The sequence below is a fragment of the Lissotriton helveticus genome, chromosome 10, assembly GCF_964261635.1.
Source record: "Lissotriton helveticus chromosome 10, aLisHel1.1, whole genome shotgun sequence".
Lineage (NCBI taxonomy): Eukaryota > Metazoa > Chordata > Amphibia > Caudata > Salamandridae > Lissotriton > Lissotriton helveticus.
In genome coordinates, this window is record NC_136071.1 from 589,639,923 (window position 1) to 589,654,598 (window position 14,676).

A 14,676-nucleotide genomic window follows, 5' to 3' on the forward strand; every position below is an offset into this window, starting at 1 on the left:
TAAGGAAGACAGAGAGGTAGCTGGGAGTAGGCACTGCACACGGGCATTGCACTCTCTCTTATGATTTGCAGCCAATTCTAGATTGAGGCAGGAGGAAAGGAGGTGACTCGCCCAACAATGGCTATACTGAGAAGTCAGCCACTCTGGGTCTCCCAGGTTAGTGTTTCAGGCCTGTGAGCCACTCATATAAATCTCGCCTGATCGAGCCTGATCGAGCGCTGAGCGAGCGCGTTTGAATCCAAATATCAAACCCCTCTTTCTCAGGCGCAGGAAATGGTGGGCCCTTCATTGCTTCTGGTGTGGAAGTCTATGGGGCAAGGGTCCAGGACTTGCAGAGGAGAACAATTGCCAGAAAGTGCTTGCTGTTCTCATCTGTGCCTTTTTTCTGCTCACTGGCTGATAGGAGATTGGCTGCCCCCTTTCTTGCTAGAGTGAAAAAACAACAACTTGAGAGAAAACATGACGTTGTGAGGCTCACTTAGAGGGAGACTAGCCAAATAGCCCTGCTTTTTTTCTGAAAGACGCTTCAGAAATTGTTCAAAATGTCTCCTGGCCACTCAGGCTCGTTGGTCTAGGGGTATGATTCTCGCTTCGGGTGCGAGAGGTCCCGGGTTCAAATCCCGGACGAGCCCATGCTGTGGACATTTTCAGGATGCTTGTAATATAGGAGCATTTCTTCTTTTCAATGCTATAAGACGCTGTGTATGTCGAGAAAGTTCCTTACCCTGCACGCTATTTTCCACTTGTGGCGGGATAAAGGAGTGCAGGACTTCTTTGCAACTGCTTTTCTGGGCCAGACCAGCATGGTAGGAACATTACATGCATAGTGTTTTTCTAGTGTAATTTCAGGATATGGTTTCAAAATCGCCTCTTGGAATAAAAGTGGTCCTCATTCCTGTCTTCCAAAGAAATAGAGACCGGGTAAGGAGAGCCCAACTTTGAGCTTCAAGGACATTGGCCCTTAGTCTGTGCATTCCAGCCCAATACATGCCAACAAGATTCCTGAGTTAGTGTCTGTTTCTGTAGTGTAGTGGTTTTCACGTTCGCCTTACACGCGATAGGTCCTTGGTTCGAGACCGGGCAGAAACAGCGGTTTGCTGTTTTTAACAGTGTTTGCCTTTACTGGCTGACTTTATAGGAAAGCTGAGATAATAGAGGCTGTCTATCCCTCACCAACCTGACGTAGTGTGCTCCAGGGATCTCAGTGACAGCTCGAAAAGAGAAGTGACGATAGCTTGCGCCATTCGCTTGCTCGCCCTTTGCTCTGAAGGGTGGGCCTACTTCATGAAAGCAAGGAATGAGAGCAGAAATGCTTTTCTTGTCCTCACCGCAAGCAGACACTTAGAGAAAACAAACTGTCTGAAGGACAGAGGCTTTTTAATTTCTTGTTTGATGACGGCCATGGAAAAGACAGCAATCATATTGCAGAAGAGAGCAACATGTGCAGTTGCTTGCTTTGGGTGAAGCATTCACCGACTAGCTGCCACTAACCCCTGGAGCCATGTCAGAGGTGACTCTTGCGTGGCTCGTTGGTCTAGGGGTATGATTCTCGCTTAGGGTGCGAGAGGTCCCGGGTTCAAATCCCGGACGAGCCCTTTTTAGAGCTAAACATACAAATCGTACTAAAAATGCACTATGCCTGACTATTTCTAGTAATACTCGGTGCATTGTTGCGCAACATATTCCTAACCTCAGAAGAAAAATGGATCATCGTGCTTTTTCTGCCTACCTGCTTAGTCTCAGTGTGTCCCAGGTGATGCTTTCCCAAGCTGTACTCGCAGACATTTAGGCATCAGATATTTGTCTGTCGATGCCTGCACAAGTAAATTTTGAATACGTCTAATTGCAAGCATGTTGGATGATATCTCTGAGGTTTTCACACTTGTTCTGCACATTCTGAGCCGCTGCTGATACAGCAGAATAGAAGTAGGGTGAAGCCTTGAGAGGAACTTTGCTTTAACAGTAGCAAGCAGCAAGGTCGTTTCTGTAGTGTAGTGGTCATCACGTTCACCTAACACGCGAAAGGTCCCCGGTTTGAGACCGGGCAGAAACACTGAGCGTTGGCTGCTTTTATGTGCACACTCTAAAACCTTATTATCTGAATGCAAGTTTAAGAAGAGGTGGTCTTTGAACACAGTGAGCCGTGGGAAACTTTCTTTACCTTTGCAAGACGAAACAAAGTTATCTGCATCCGTCATCTGGGGGTCGTTCTTGTGCCTATTTTTATTTTGTTTAAGCTATGTTGTATTGTTGGGGCCTTTACACCTGTGACATTGCTGTGAAGGTTGTAAGTGGAAACATTGGCAGGTGCAGATAGAAGAGTTAGACCTAAGCCCCCCTCATGAGCCGTCAGGATGGCCGAGTGGTCTAAGGCGCCAGACTCAAGAGAGCTTGATCTTCAGTGTAGCTGAGCCTTCTGGTCTCCTCATGGAGGCGTGGGTTCAAATCCCACTTCTGACAGGTCCCTTTTACACCCGTAAATCTTCCTGTTTTTTGCAGTGCGTTCCCGGCAAACACCACAATCTTTGCAGGAACCTGTAGCATGTGAAGAGAAATCCACCAACAATCAGGCTGGGCCCTCAATCACAATTCCATGGATTTCTGGAAATGACACCTCAGGCACACCTTCCATTAAATTTGCACTCCATGACAGTAACTGCCTTGCTGGGTTTCTAACTAAGCAGTTGATCCCATCATTTGTTGTGAGGCTCTCCTGCCACCTTTTGGGCAGAGAAGGCACTGTCCCTGCAAAAACACAGGCAGACATGTTCAACAGGGCTTCCTGGTTATGTGGGAGGAGCAGAATGCCATTGGTTCCCCCCTTGCAAATTCTAATTTACATAAGGAAGACAGAGAGGTAGCTGGGAGTAGGCACTGCACACGGGCATTGCACTCTCTCTTATGATTTGCAGCCAATTCTAGATTGAGGCAGGAGGAAAGGAGGTGACTCGCCCAACAATGGCTATACTGAGAAGTCAGCCACTCTGGGTCTCCCAGGTTAGTGTTTCAGGCCTGTGAGCCACTCATATAAATCTCGCCTGATCGAGCCTGATCGAGCGCTGAGCGAGCGCGTTTGAATCCAAATATCAAACCCCTCTTTCTCAGGCGCAGGAAATGGTGGGCCCTTCATTGCTTCTGGTGTGGAAGTCTATGGGGCAAGGGTCCAGGACTTGCAGAGGAGAACAATTGCCAGAAAGTGCTTGCTGTTCTCATCTGTGCCTTTTTTCTGCTCACTGGCTGATAGGAGATTGGCTGCCCCCTTTCTTGCTAGAGTGAAAAAACAACAACTTGAGAGAAAACATGACGTTGTGAGGCTCACTTAGAGGGAGACTAGCCAAATAGCCCTGCTTTTTTTCTGAAACACGCTTCAGAAATTGTTCAAAATGTCTCCTGGCCACTCAGGCTCGTTGGTCTAGGGGTATGATTCTCGCTTCGGGTGCGAGAGGTCCCGGGTTCAAATCCCGGACGAGCCCATGCTGTGGACATTTTCAGGATGCTTGTAATATAGGAGCATTTCTTCTTTTCAATGCTATAAGACGCTGTGTATGTCGAGAAAGTTCCTTACCCTGCACGCTATTTTCCACTTGTGGCGGGATAAAGGAGTGCAGGACTTCTTTGCAACTGCTTTTCTGGGCCAGACCAGCATGGTAGGAACATTACATGCATAGTGTTTTTCTAGTGTAATTTCAGGATATGGTTTCAAAATCGCCTCTTGGAATAAAAGTGGTCCTCATTCCTGTCTTCCAAAGAAATAGAGACCGGGTAAGGAGAGCCCAACTTTGAGCTTCAAGGACATTGGCCCTTAGTCTGTGCATTCCAGCCCAATACATGCCAACAAGATTCCTGAGTTAGTGTCTGTTTCTGTAGTGTAGTGGTTTTCACGTTCGCCTTACACGCGATAGGTCCTTGGTTCGAGACCGGGCAGAAACAGCGGTTTGCTGTTTTTAACAGTGTTTGCCTTTACTGGCTGACTTTATAGGAAAGCTGAGATAATAGAGGCTGTCTATCCCTCACCAACCTGACGTAGTGTGCTCCAGGGATCTCAGTGACAGCTCGAAAAGAGAAGTGACGATAGCTTGCGCCATTCGCTTGCTCGCCCTTTGCTCTGAAGGGTGGGCCTACTTCATGAAAGCAAGGAATGAGAGCAGAAATGCTTTTCTTGTCCTCACCGCAAGCAGACACTTAGAGAAAACAAACTGTCTGAAGGACAGAGGCTTTTTAATTTCTTGTTTGATGACGGCCATGGAAAAGACAGCAATCATATTGCAGAAGAGAGCAACATGTGCAGTTGCTTGCTTTGGGTGAAGCATTCACCGACTAGCTGCCACTAACCCCTGGAGCCATGTCAGAGGTGACTCTTGCGTGGCTCGTTGGTCTAGGGGTATGATTCTCGCTTAGGGTGCGAGAGGTCCCGGGTTCAAATCCCGGACGAGCCCTTTTTAGAGCTAAACATACAAATCGTACTAAAAATGCACTATGCCTGACTATTTCTAGTAATACTCGGTGCATTGTTGCGCAACATATTCCTAACCTCAGAAGAAAAATGGATCATCGTGCTTTTTCTGCCTACCTGCTTAGTCTCAGTGTGTCCCAGGTGATGCTTTCCCAAGCTGTACTCGCAGACATTTAGGCATCAGATATTTGTCTGTCGATGCCTGCACAAGTAAATTTTGAATACGTCTAATTGCAAGCATGTTGGATGATATCTCTGAGGTTTTCACACTTGTTCTGCACATTCTGAGCCGCTGCTGATACAGCAGAATAGAAGTAGGGTGAAGCCTTGAGAGGAACTTTGCTTTAACAGTAGCAAGCAGCAAGGTCGTTTCTGTAGTGTAGTGGTCATCACGTTCACCTAACACGCGAAAGGTCCCCGGTTTGAGACCGGGCAGAAACACTGAGCGTTGGCTGCTTTTATGTGCACACTCTAAAACCTTATTATCTGAATGCAAGTTTAAGAAGAGGTGGTCTTTGAACACAGTGAGCCGTGGGAAACTTTCTTTACCTTTGCAAGACGAAACAAAGTTATCTGCATCCGTCATCTGGGGGTCGTTCTTGTGCCTATTTTTATTTTGTTTAAGCTATGTTGTATTGTTGGGGCCTTTACACCTGTGACATTGCTGTGAAGGTTGTAAGTGGAAACATTGGCAGGTGCAGATAGAAGAGTTAGACCTAAGCCCCCCTCATGAGCCGTCAGGATGGCCGAGTGGTCTAAGGCGCCAGACTCAAGAGAGCTTGATCTTCAGTGTAGCTGAGCCTTCTGGTCTCCTCATGGAGGCGTGGGTTCAAATCCCACTTCTGACAGGTCCCTTTTACACCCGTAAATCTTCCTGTTTTTTGCAGTGCGTTCCCGGCAAACACCACAATCTTTGCAGGAACCTGTAGCATGTGAAGAGAAATCCACCAACAATCAGGCTGGGCCCTCAATCACAATTCCATGGATTTCTGGAAATGACACCTCAGGCACACCTTCCATTAAATTTGCACTCCATGACAGTAACTGCCTTGCTGGGTTTCTAACTAAGCAGTTGATCCCATCATTTGTTGTGAGGCTCTCCTGCCACCTTTTGGGCAGAGAAGGCACTGTCCCTGCAAAAACACAGGCAGACATGTTCAACAGGGCTTCCTGGTTATGTGGGAGGAGCAGAATGCCATTGGTTCCCCCCTTGCAAATTCTAATTTACATAAGGAAGACAGAGAGGTAGCTGGGAGTAGGCACTGCACACGGGCATTGCACTCTCTCTTATGATTTGCAGCCAATTCTAGATTGAGGCAGGAGGAAAGGAGGTGACTCGCCCAACAATGGCTATACTGAGAAGTCAGCCACTCTGGGTCTCCCAGGTTAGTGTTTCAGGCCTGTGAGCCACTCATATAAATCTCGCCTGATCGAGCCTGATCGAGCGCTGAGCGAGCGCGTTTGAATCCAAATATCAAACCCCTCTTTCTCAGGCGCAGGAAATGGTGGGCCCTTCATTGCTTCTGGTGTGGAAGTCTATGGGGCAAGGGTCCAGGACTTGCAGAGGAGAACAATTGCCAGAAAGTGCTTGCTGTTCTCATCTGTGCCTTTTTTCTGCTCACTGGCTGATAGGAGATTGGCTGCCCCCTTTCTTGCTAGAGTGAAAAAACAACAACTTGAGAGAAAACATGACGTTGTGAGGCTCACTTAGAGGGAGACTAGCCAAATAGCCCTGCTTTTTTTCTGAAACACGCTTCAGAAATTGTTCAAAATGTCTCCTGGCCACTCAGGCTCGTTGGTCTAGGGGTATGATTCTCGCTTCGGGTGCGAGAGGTCCCGGGTTCAAATCCCGGACGAGCCCATGCTGTGGACATTTTCAGGATGCTTGTAATATAGGAGCATTTCTTCTTTTCAATGCTATAAGACGCTGTGTATGTCGAGAAAGTTCCTTACCCTGCACGCTATTTTCCACTTGTGGCGGGATAAAGGAGTGCAGGACTTCTTTGCAACTGCTTTTCTGGGCCAGACCAGCATGGTAGGAACATTACATGCATAGTGTTTTTCTAGTGTAATTTCAGGATATGGTTTCAAAATCGCCTCTTGGAATAAAAGTGGTCCTCATTCCTGTCTTCCAAAGAAATAGAGACCGGGTAAGGAGAGCCCAACTTTGAGCTTCAAGGACATTGGCCCTTAGTCTGTGCATTCCAGCCCAATACATGCCAACAAGATTCCTGAGTTAGTGTCTGTTTCTGTAGTGTAGTGGTTTTCACGTTCGCCTTACACGCGATAGGTCCTTGGTTCGAGACCGGGCAGAAACAGCGGTTTGCTGTTTTTAACAGTGTTTGCCTTTACTGGCTGACTTTATAGGAAAGCTGAGATAATAGAGGCTGTCTATCCCTCACCAACCTGACGTAGTGTGCTCCAGGGATCTCAGTGACAGCTCGAAAAGAGAAGTGACGATAGCTTGCGCCATTCGCTTGCTCGCCCTTTGCTCTGAAGGGTGGGCCTACTTCATGAAAGCAAGGAATGAGAGCAGAAATGCTTTTCTTGTCCTCACCGCAAGCAGACACTTAGAGAAAACAAACTGTCTGAAGGACAGAGGCTTTTTAATTTCTTGTTTGATGACGGCCATGGAAAAGACAGCAATCATATTGCAGAAGAGAGCAACATGTGCAGTTGCTTGCTTTGGGTGAAGCATTCACCGACTAGCTGCCACTAACCCCTGGAGCCATGTCAGAGGTGACTCTTGCGTGGCTCGTTGGTCTAGGGGTATGATTCTCGCTTAGGGTGCGAGAGGTCCCGGGTTCAAATCCCGGACGAGCCCTTTTTAGAGCTAAACATACAAATCGTACTAAAAATGCACTATGCCTGACTATTTCTAGTAATACTCGGTGCATTGTTGCGCAACATATTCCTAACCTCAGAAGAAAAATGGATCATCGTGCTTTTTCTGCCTACCTGCTTAGTCTCAGTGTGTCCCAGGTGATGCTTTCCCAAGCTGTACTCGCAGACATTTAGGCATCAGATATTTGTCTGTCGATGCCTGCACAAGTAAATTTTGAATACGTCTAATTGCAAGCATGTTGGATGATATCTCTGAGGTTTTCACACTTGTTCTGCACATTCTGAGCCGCTGCTGATACAGCAGAATAGAAGTAGGGTGAAGCCTTGAGAGGAACTTTGCTTTAACAGTAGCAAGCAGCAAGGTCGTTTCTGTAGTGTAGTGGTCATCACGTTCACCTAACACGCGAAAGGTCCCCGGTTTGAGACCGGGCAGAAACACTGAGCGTTGGCTGCTTTTATGTGCACACTCTAAAACCTTATTATCTGAATGCAAGTTTAAGAAGAGGTGGTCTTTGAACACAGTGAGCCGTGGGAAACTTTCTTTACCTTTGCAAGACGAAACAAAGTTATCTGCATCCGTCATCTGGGGGTCGTTCTTGTGCCTATTTTTATTTTGTTTAAGCTATGTTGTATTGTTGGGGCCTTTACACCTGTGACATTGCTGTGAAGGTTGTAAGTGGAAACATTGGCAGGTGCAGATAGAAGAGTTAGACCTAAGCCCCCCTCATGAGCCGTCAGGATGGCCGAGTGGTCTAAGGCGCCAGACTCAAGAGTGCTTGATTTTCAATGTAGCTGAGCCTTCTGGTCTCCTCATGGAGGCGTGGGTTCAAATCCCACTTCTGACAGGTCCCTTTTACACCCGTAAATCTTCCTGTTTTTTGCAGTGCGTTCCCGGCAAACACCACAATCTTTGCAGGAACCTGTAGCATGTGAAGAGAAATCCACCAACAATCAGGCTGGGCCCTCAATCACAATTCCATGGATTTCTGGAAATGACACCTCAGGCACACCTTCCATTAAATTTGCACTCCATGACAGTAACTGCCTTGCTGGGTTTCTAACTAAGCAGTTGATCCCATCATTTGTTGTGAGGCTCTCCTGCCACCTTTTGGGCAGAGAAGGCACTGTCCCTGCAAAAACACAGGCAGACATGTTCAACAGGGCTTCCTGGTTATGTGGGAGGAGCAGAATGCCATTGGTTCCCCCCTTGCAAATTCTAATTTACATAAGGAAGACAGAGAGGTAGCTGGGAGTAGGCACTGCACACGGGCATTGCACTCTCTCTTATGATTTGCAGCCAATTCTAGATTGAGGCAGGAGGAAAGGAGGTGACTCGCCCAACAATGGCTATACTGAGAAGTCAGCCACTCTGGGTCTCCCAGGTTAGTGTTTCAGGCCTGTGAGCCACTCATATAAATCTCGCCTGATCGAGCCTGATCGAGCGCGTTTGAATCCAAATATCAAACCCCTCTTTCTCAGGCGCAGGAAATGGTGGGCCCTTCATTGCTTCTGGTGTGGAAGTCTATGGGGCAAGGGTCCAGGACTTGCAGAGGAGAACAATTGCCAGAAAGTGCTTGCTGTTCTCATCTGTGCCTTTTTTCTGCTCACTGGCTGATAGGAGATTGGCTGCCCCCTTTCTTGCTAGAGTGAAAAAACAACAACTTGAGAGAAAACATGACGTTGTGAGGCTCACTTAGAGGGAGACTAGCCAAATAGCCCTGCTTTTTTTCTGAAACACGCTTCAGAAATTGTTCAAAATGTCTCCTGGCCACTCAGGCTCGTTGGTCTAGGGGTATGATTCTCGCTTCGGGTGCGAGAGGTCCCGGGTTCAAATCCCGGACGAGCCCATGCTGTGGACATTTTCAGGATGCTTGTAATATAGGAGCATTTCTTCTTTTCAATGCTATAAGACGCTGTGTATGTCGAGAAAGTTCCTTACCCTGCACGCTATTTTCCACTTGTGGCGGGATAAAGGAGTGCAGGACTTCTTTGCAACTGCTTTTCTGGGCCAGACCAGCATGGTAGGAACATTACATGCATAGTGTTTTTCTAGTGTAATTTCAGGATATGGTTTCAAAATCGCCTCTTGGAATAAAAGTGGTCCTCATTCCTGTCTTCCAAAGAAATAGAGACCGGGTAAGGAGAGCCCAACTTTGAGCTTCAAGGACATTGGCCCTTAGTCTGTGCATTCCAGCCCAATACATGCCAACAAGATTCCTGAGTTAGTGTCTGTTTCTGTAGTGTAGTGGTTTTCACGTTCGCCTTACACGCGATAGGTCCTTGGTTCGAGACCGGGCAGAAACAGCGGTTTGCTGTTTTTAACAGTGTTTGCCTTTACTGGCTGACTTTATAGGAAAGCTGAGATAATAGAGGCTGTCTATCCCTCACCAACCTGACGTAGTGTGCTCCAGGGATCTCAGTGACAGCTCGAAAAGAGAAGTGACGATAGCTTGCGCCATTCGCTTGCTCGCCCTTTGCTCTGAAGGGTGGGCCTACTTCATGAAAGCAAGGAATGAGAGCAGAAATGCTTTTCTTGTCCTCACCGCAAGCAGACACTTAGAGAAAACAAACTGTCTGAAGGACAGAGGCTTTTTAATTTCTTGTTTGATGACGGCCATGGAAAAGACAGCAATCATATTGCAGAAGAGAGCAACATGTGCAGTTGCTTGCTTTGGGTGAAGCATTCACCGACTAGCTGCCACTAACCCCTGGAGCCATGTCAGAGGTGACTCTTGCGTGGCTCGTTGGTCTAGGGGTATGATTCTCGCTTAGGGTGCGAGAGGTCCCGGGTTCAAATCCCGGACGAGCCCTTTTTAGAGCTAAACATACAAATCGTACTAAAAATGCACTATGCCTGACTATTTCTAGTAATACTCGGTGCATTGTTGCGCAACATATTCCTAACCTCAGAAGAAAAATGGATCATCGTGCTTTTTCTGCCTACCTGCTTAGTCTCAGTGTGTCCCAGGTGATGCTTTCCCAAGCTGTACTCGCAGACATTTAGGCATCAGATATTTGTCTGTCGATGCCTGCACAAGTAAATTTTGAATACGTCTAATTGCAAGCATGTTGGATGATATCTCTGAGGTTTTCACACTTGTTCTGCACATTCTGAGCCGCTGCTGATACAGCAGAATAGAAGTAGGGTGAAGCCTTGAGAGGAACTTTGCTTTAACAGTAGCAAGCAGCAAGGTCGTTTCTGTAGTGTAGTGGTCATCACGTTCACCTAACACGCGAAAGGTCCCCGGTTTGAGACCGGGCAGAAACACTGAGCGTTGGCTGCTTTTATGTGCACACTCTAAAACCTTATTATCTGAATGCAAGTTTAAGAAGAGGTGGTCTTTGAACACAGTGAGCCGTGGGAAACTTTCTTTACCTTTGCAAGACGAAACAAAGTTATCTGCATCCGTCATCTGGGGGTCGTTCTTGTGCCTATTTTTATTTTGTTTAAGCTATGTTGTATTGTTGGGGCCTTTACACCTGTGACATTGCTGTGAAGGTTGTAAGTGGAAACATTGGCAGGTGCAGATAGAAGAGTTAGACCTAAGCCCCCCTCATGAGCCGTCAGGATGGCCGAGTGGTCTAAGGCGCCAGACTCAAGAGTGCTTGATTTTCAATGTAGCTGAGCCTTCTGGTCTCCTCATGGAGGCGTGGGTTCAAATCCCACTTCTGACAGGTCCCTTTTACACCCGTAAATCTTCCTGTTTTTTGCAGTGCGTTCCCGGCAAACACCACAATCTTTGCAGGAACCTGTAGCATGTGAAGAGAAATCCACCAACAATCAGGCTGGGCCCTCAATCACAATTCCATGGATTTCTGGAAATGACACCTCAGGCACACCTTCCATTAAATTTGCACTCCATGACAGTAACTGCCTTGCTGGGTTTCTAACTAAGCAGTTGATCCCATCATTTGTTGTGAGGCTCTCCTGCCACCTTTTGGGCAGAGAAGGCACTGTCCCTGCAAAAACACAGGCAGACATGTTCAACAGGGCTTCCTGGTTATGTGGGAGGAGCAGAATGCCATTGGTTCCCCCCTTGCAAATTCTAATTTACATAAGGAAGACAGAGAGGTAGCTGGGAGTAGGCACTGCACACGGGCATTGCACTCTCTCTTATGATTTGCAGCCAATTCTAGATTGAGGCAGGAGGAAAGGAGGTGACTCGCCCAACAATGGCTATACTGAGAAGTCAGCCACTCTGGGTCTCCCAGGTTAGTGTTTCAGGCCTGTGAGCCACTCATATAAATCTCGCCTGATCGAGCCTGATCGAGCGCGTTTGAATCCAAATATCAAACCCCTCTTTCTCAGGCGCAGGAAATGGTGGGCCCTTCATTGCTTCTGGTGTGGAAGTCTATGGGGCAAGGGTCCAGGACTTGCAGAGGAGAACAATTGCCAGAAAGTGCTTGCTGTTCTCATCTGTGCCTTTTTTCTGCTCACTGGCTGATAGGAGATTGGCTGCCCCCTTTCTTGCTAGAGTGAAAAAACAACAACTTGAGAGAAAACATGACGTTGTGAGGCTCACTTAGAGGGAGACTAGCCAAATAGCCCTGCTTTTTTTCTGAAACACGCTTCAGAAATTGTTCAAAATGTCTCCTGGCCACTCAGGCTCGTTGGTCTAGGGGTATGATTCTCGCTTCGGGTGCGAGAGGTCCCGGGTTCAAATCCCGGACGAGCCCATGCTGTGGACATTTTCAGGATGCTTGTAATATAGGAGCATTTCTTCTTTTCAATGCTATAAGACGCTGTGTATGTCGAGAAAGTTCCTTACCCTGCACGCTATTTTCCACTTGTGGCGGGATAAAGGAGTGCAGGACTTCTTTGCAACTGCTTTTCTGGGCCAGACCAGCATGGTAGGAACATTACATGCATAGTGTTTTTCTAGTGTAATTTCAGGATATGGTTTCAAAATCGCCTCTTGGAATAAAAGTGGTCCTCATTCCTGTCTTCCAAAGAAATAGAGACCGGGTAAGGAGAGCCCAACTTTGAGCTTCAAGGACATTGGCCCTTAGTCTGTGCATTCCAGCCCAATACATGCCAACAAGATTCCTGAGTTAGTGTCTGTTTCTGTAGTGTAGTGGTTTTCACGTTCGCCTTACACGCGATAGGTCCTTGGTTCGAGACCGGGCAGAAACAGCGGTTTGCTGTTTTTAACAGTGTTTGCCTTTACTGGCTGACTTTATAGGAAAGCTGAGATAATAGAGGCTGTCTATCCCTCACCAACCTGACGTAGTGTGCTCCAGGGATCTCAGTGACAGCTCGAAAAGAGAAGTGACGATAGCTTGCGCCATTCGCTTGCTCGCCCTTTGCTCTGAAGGGTGGGCCTACTTCATGAAAGCAAGGAATGAGAGCAGAAATGCTTTTCTTGTCCTCACCGCAAGCAGACACTTAGAGAAAACAAACTGTCTGAAGGACAGAGGCTTTTTAATTTCTTGTTTGATGACGGCCATGGAAAAGACAGCAATCATATTGCAGAAGAGAGCAACATGTGCAGTTGCTTGCTTTGGGTGAAGCATTCACCGACTAGCTGCCACTAACCCCTGGAGCCATGTCAGAGGTGACTCTTGCGTGGCTCGTTGGTCTAGGGGTATGATTCTCGCTTAGGGTGCGAGAGGTCCCGGGTTCAAATCCCGGACGAGCCCTTTTTAGAGCTAAACATACAAATCGTACTAAAAATGCACTATGCCTGACTATTTCTAGTAATACTCGGTGCATTGTTGCGCAACATATTCCTAACCTCAGAAGAAAAATGGATCATCGTGCTTTTTCTGCCTACCTGCTTAGTCTCAGTGTGTCCCAGGTGATGCTTTCCCAAGCTGTACTCGCAGACATTTAGGCATCAGATATTTGTCTGTCGATGCCTGCACAAGTAAATTTTGAATACGTCTAATTGCAAGCATGTTGGATGATATCTCTGAGGTTTTCACACTTGTTCTGCACATTCTGAGCCGCTGCTGATACAGCAGAATAGAAGTAGGGTGAAGCCTTGAGAGGAACTTTGCTTTAACAGTAGCAAGCAGCAAGGTCGTTTCTGTAGTGTAGTGGTCATCACGTTCACCTAACACGCGAAAGGTCCCCGGTTTGAGACCGGGCAGAAACACTGAGCGTTGGCTGCTTTTATGTGCACACTCTAAAACCTTATTATCTGAATGCAAGTTTAAGAAGAGGTGGTCTTTGAACACAGTGAGCCGTGGGAAACTTTCTTTACCTTTGCAAGACGAAACAAAGTTATCTGCATCCGTCATCTGGGGGTCGTTCTTGTGCCTATTTTTATTTTGTTTAAGCTATGTTGTATTGTTGGGGCCTTTACACCTGTGACATTGCTGTGAAGGTTGTAAGTGGAAACATTGGCAGGTGCAGATAGAAGAGTTAGACCTAAGCCCCCCTCATGAGCCGTCAGGATGGCCGAGTGGTCTAAGGCGCCAGACTCAAGAGTGCTTGATTTTCAATGTAGCTGAGCCTTCTGGTCTCCTCATGGAGGCGTGGGTTCAAATCCCACTTCTGACAGGTCCCTTTTACACCCGTAAATCTTCCTGTTTTTTGCAGTGCGTTCCCGGCAAACACCACAATCTTTGCAGGAACCTGTAGCATGTGAAGAGAAATCCACCAACAATCAGGCTGGGCCCTCAATCACAATTCCATGGATTTCTGGAAATGACACCTCAGGCACACCTTCCATTAAATTTGCACTCCATGACAGTAACTGCCTTGCTGGGTTTCTAACTAAGCAGTTGATCCCATCATTTGTTGTGAGGCTCTCCTGCCACCTTTTGGGCAGAGAAGGCACTGTCCCTGCAAAAACACAGGCAGACATGTTCAACAGGGCTTCCTGGTTATGTGGGAGGAGCAGAATGCCATTGGTTCCCCCCTTGCAAATTCTAATTTACATAAGGAAGACAGAGAGGTAGCTGGGAGTAGGCACTGCACACGGGCATTGCACTCTCTCTTATGATTTGCAGCCAATTCTAGATTGAGGCAGGAGGAAAGGAGGTGACTCGCCCAACAATGGCTATACTGAGAAGTCAGCCACTCTGGGTCTCCCAGGTTAGTGTTTCAGGCCTGTGAGCCACTCATATAAATCTCGCCTGATCGAGCCTGATCGAGCGCGTTTGAATCCAAATATCAAACCCCTCTTTCTCAGGCGCAGGAAATGGTGGGCCCTTCATTGCTTCTGGTGTGGAAGTCTATGGGGCAAGGGTCCAGGACTTGCAGAGGAGAACAATTGCCAGAAAGTGCTTGCTGTTCTCATCTGTGCCTTTTTTCTGCTCACTGGCTGATAGGAGATTGGCTGCCCCCTTTCTTGCTAGAGTGAAAAAACAACAACTTGAGAGAAAACATGACGTTGTGAGGCTCACTTAGAGGGAGACTAGCCAAATAGCCC

At 47.3% G+C, this 14,676-nt stretch overlaps 25 non-coding genes across 25 annotated transcripts; all 25 read left to right on the top strand.

Moving 5' to 3' along the window:
- Positions 1 to 560: 560 nt before the first annotated feature.
- Positions 561 to 632, top strand: TRNAP-CGG (transfer RNA proline (anticodon CGG)). Its single transcript has one exon. It is a non-coding gene; the product is annotated as a tRNA-Pro (tRNA).
- A 384-nt stretch (positions 633 to 1,016) lies between these two features.
- On the top strand, positions 1,017 to 1,089 carry TRNAV-UAC (transfer RNA valine (anticodon UAC)). Its single transcript has one exon. It is a non-coding gene; the product is annotated as a tRNA-Val (tRNA).
- Positions 1,090 to 1,523: 434 nt separating this feature from the next.
- Positions 1,524 to 1,595, top strand: TRNAP-AGG (transfer RNA proline (anticodon AGG)). Its single transcript has one exon. It is a non-coding gene; the product is annotated as a tRNA-Pro (tRNA).
- A 385-nt stretch (positions 1,596 to 1,980) lies between these two features.
- On the top strand, positions 1,981 to 2,053 carry TRNAV-AAC (transfer RNA valine (anticodon AAC)). The gene has a single exon. It is a non-coding gene; the product is annotated as a tRNA-Val (tRNA).
- Positions 2,054 to 2,348: 295 nt separating this feature from the next.
- Positions 2,349 to 2,460, top strand: TRNAL-CAA (transfer RNA leucine (anticodon CAA)). Its single transcript has 2 exons — positions 2,349 to 2,386; positions 2,415 to 2,460. It is a non-coding gene; the product is annotated as a tRNA-Leu (tRNA).
- Positions 2,461 to 3,401: 941 nt separating this feature from the next.
- TRNAP-CGG (transfer RNA proline (anticodon CGG)) lies at positions 3,402 to 3,473 on the top strand. Its single transcript has one exon. It is a non-coding gene; the product is annotated as a tRNA-Pro (tRNA).
- A 384-nt stretch (positions 3,474 to 3,857) lies between these two features.
- TRNAV-UAC (transfer RNA valine (anticodon UAC)) lies at positions 3,858 to 3,930 on the top strand. Its single transcript has one exon. It is a non-coding gene; the product is annotated as a tRNA-Val (tRNA).
- A 434-nt stretch (positions 3,931 to 4,364) lies between these two features.
- On the top strand, positions 4,365 to 4,436 carry TRNAP-AGG (transfer RNA proline (anticodon AGG)). Its single transcript has one exon. It is a non-coding gene; the product is annotated as a tRNA-Pro (tRNA).
- A 385-nt stretch (positions 4,437 to 4,821) lies between these two features.
- Positions 4,822 to 4,894, top strand: TRNAV-AAC (transfer RNA valine (anticodon AAC)). The gene has a single exon. It is a non-coding gene; the product is annotated as a tRNA-Val (tRNA).
- A 295-nt stretch (positions 4,895 to 5,189) lies between these two features.
- Positions 5,190 to 5,301, top strand: TRNAL-CAA (transfer RNA leucine (anticodon CAA)). Its single transcript has 2 exons — positions 5,190 to 5,227; positions 5,256 to 5,301. It is a non-coding gene; the product is annotated as a tRNA-Leu (tRNA).
- A 941-nt stretch (positions 5,302 to 6,242) lies between these two features.
- Positions 6,243 to 6,314, top strand: TRNAP-CGG (transfer RNA proline (anticodon CGG)). The gene has a single exon. It is a non-coding gene; the product is annotated as a tRNA-Pro (tRNA).
- A 384-nt stretch (positions 6,315 to 6,698) lies between these two features.
- On the top strand, positions 6,699 to 6,771 carry TRNAV-UAC (transfer RNA valine (anticodon UAC)). Its single transcript has one exon. It is a non-coding gene; the product is annotated as a tRNA-Val (tRNA).
- A 434-nt stretch (positions 6,772 to 7,205) lies between these two features.
- TRNAP-AGG (transfer RNA proline (anticodon AGG)) lies at positions 7,206 to 7,277 on the top strand. Its single transcript has one exon. It is a non-coding gene; the product is annotated as a tRNA-Pro (tRNA).
- A 385-nt stretch (positions 7,278 to 7,662) lies between these two features.
- TRNAV-AAC (transfer RNA valine (anticodon AAC)) lies at positions 7,663 to 7,735 on the top strand. The gene has a single exon. It is a non-coding gene; the product is annotated as a tRNA-Val (tRNA).
- A 295-nt stretch (positions 7,736 to 8,030) lies between these two features.
- TRNAL-CAA (transfer RNA leucine (anticodon CAA)) lies at positions 8,031 to 8,142 on the top strand. The gene is made up of 2 exons: positions 8,031 to 8,068; positions 8,097 to 8,142. It is a non-coding gene; the product is annotated as a tRNA-Leu (tRNA).
- Positions 8,143 to 9,072: 930 nt separating this feature from the next.
- TRNAP-CGG (transfer RNA proline (anticodon CGG)) lies at positions 9,073 to 9,144 on the top strand. Its single transcript has one exon. It is a non-coding gene; the product is annotated as a tRNA-Pro (tRNA).
- A 384-nt stretch (positions 9,145 to 9,528) lies between these two features.
- On the top strand, positions 9,529 to 9,601 carry TRNAV-UAC (transfer RNA valine (anticodon UAC)). The gene has a single exon. It is a non-coding gene; the product is annotated as a tRNA-Val (tRNA).
- Positions 9,602 to 10,035: 434 nt separating this feature from the next.
- On the top strand, positions 10,036 to 10,107 carry TRNAP-AGG (transfer RNA proline (anticodon AGG)). The gene has a single exon. It is a non-coding gene; the product is annotated as a tRNA-Pro (tRNA).
- A 385-nt stretch (positions 10,108 to 10,492) lies between these two features.
- On the top strand, positions 10,493 to 10,565 carry TRNAV-AAC (transfer RNA valine (anticodon AAC)). Its single transcript has one exon. It is a non-coding gene; the product is annotated as a tRNA-Val (tRNA).
- A 295-nt stretch (positions 10,566 to 10,860) lies between these two features.
- On the top strand, positions 10,861 to 10,972 carry TRNAL-CAA (transfer RNA leucine (anticodon CAA)). Its single transcript has 2 exons — positions 10,861 to 10,898; positions 10,927 to 10,972. It is a non-coding gene; the product is annotated as a tRNA-Leu (tRNA).
- A 930-nt stretch (positions 10,973 to 11,902) lies between these two features.
- TRNAP-CGG (transfer RNA proline (anticodon CGG)) lies at positions 11,903 to 11,974 on the top strand. The gene has a single exon. It is a non-coding gene; the product is annotated as a tRNA-Pro (tRNA).
- Positions 11,975 to 12,358: 384 nt separating this feature from the next.
- TRNAV-UAC (transfer RNA valine (anticodon UAC)) lies at positions 12,359 to 12,431 on the top strand. The gene has a single exon. It is a non-coding gene; the product is annotated as a tRNA-Val (tRNA).
- A 434-nt stretch (positions 12,432 to 12,865) lies between these two features.
- TRNAP-AGG (transfer RNA proline (anticodon AGG)) lies at positions 12,866 to 12,937 on the top strand. The gene has a single exon. It is a non-coding gene; the product is annotated as a tRNA-Pro (tRNA).
- A 385-nt stretch (positions 12,938 to 13,322) lies between these two features.
- Positions 13,323 to 13,395, top strand: TRNAV-AAC (transfer RNA valine (anticodon AAC)). The gene has a single exon. It is a non-coding gene; the product is annotated as a tRNA-Val (tRNA).
- A 295-nt stretch (positions 13,396 to 13,690) lies between these two features.
- On the top strand, positions 13,691 to 13,802 carry TRNAL-CAA (transfer RNA leucine (anticodon CAA)). Its single transcript has 2 exons — positions 13,691 to 13,728; positions 13,757 to 13,802. It is a non-coding gene; the product is annotated as a tRNA-Leu (tRNA).
- The last annotated feature ends 874 nt before the right edge of the window (positions 13,803 to 14,676 follow it).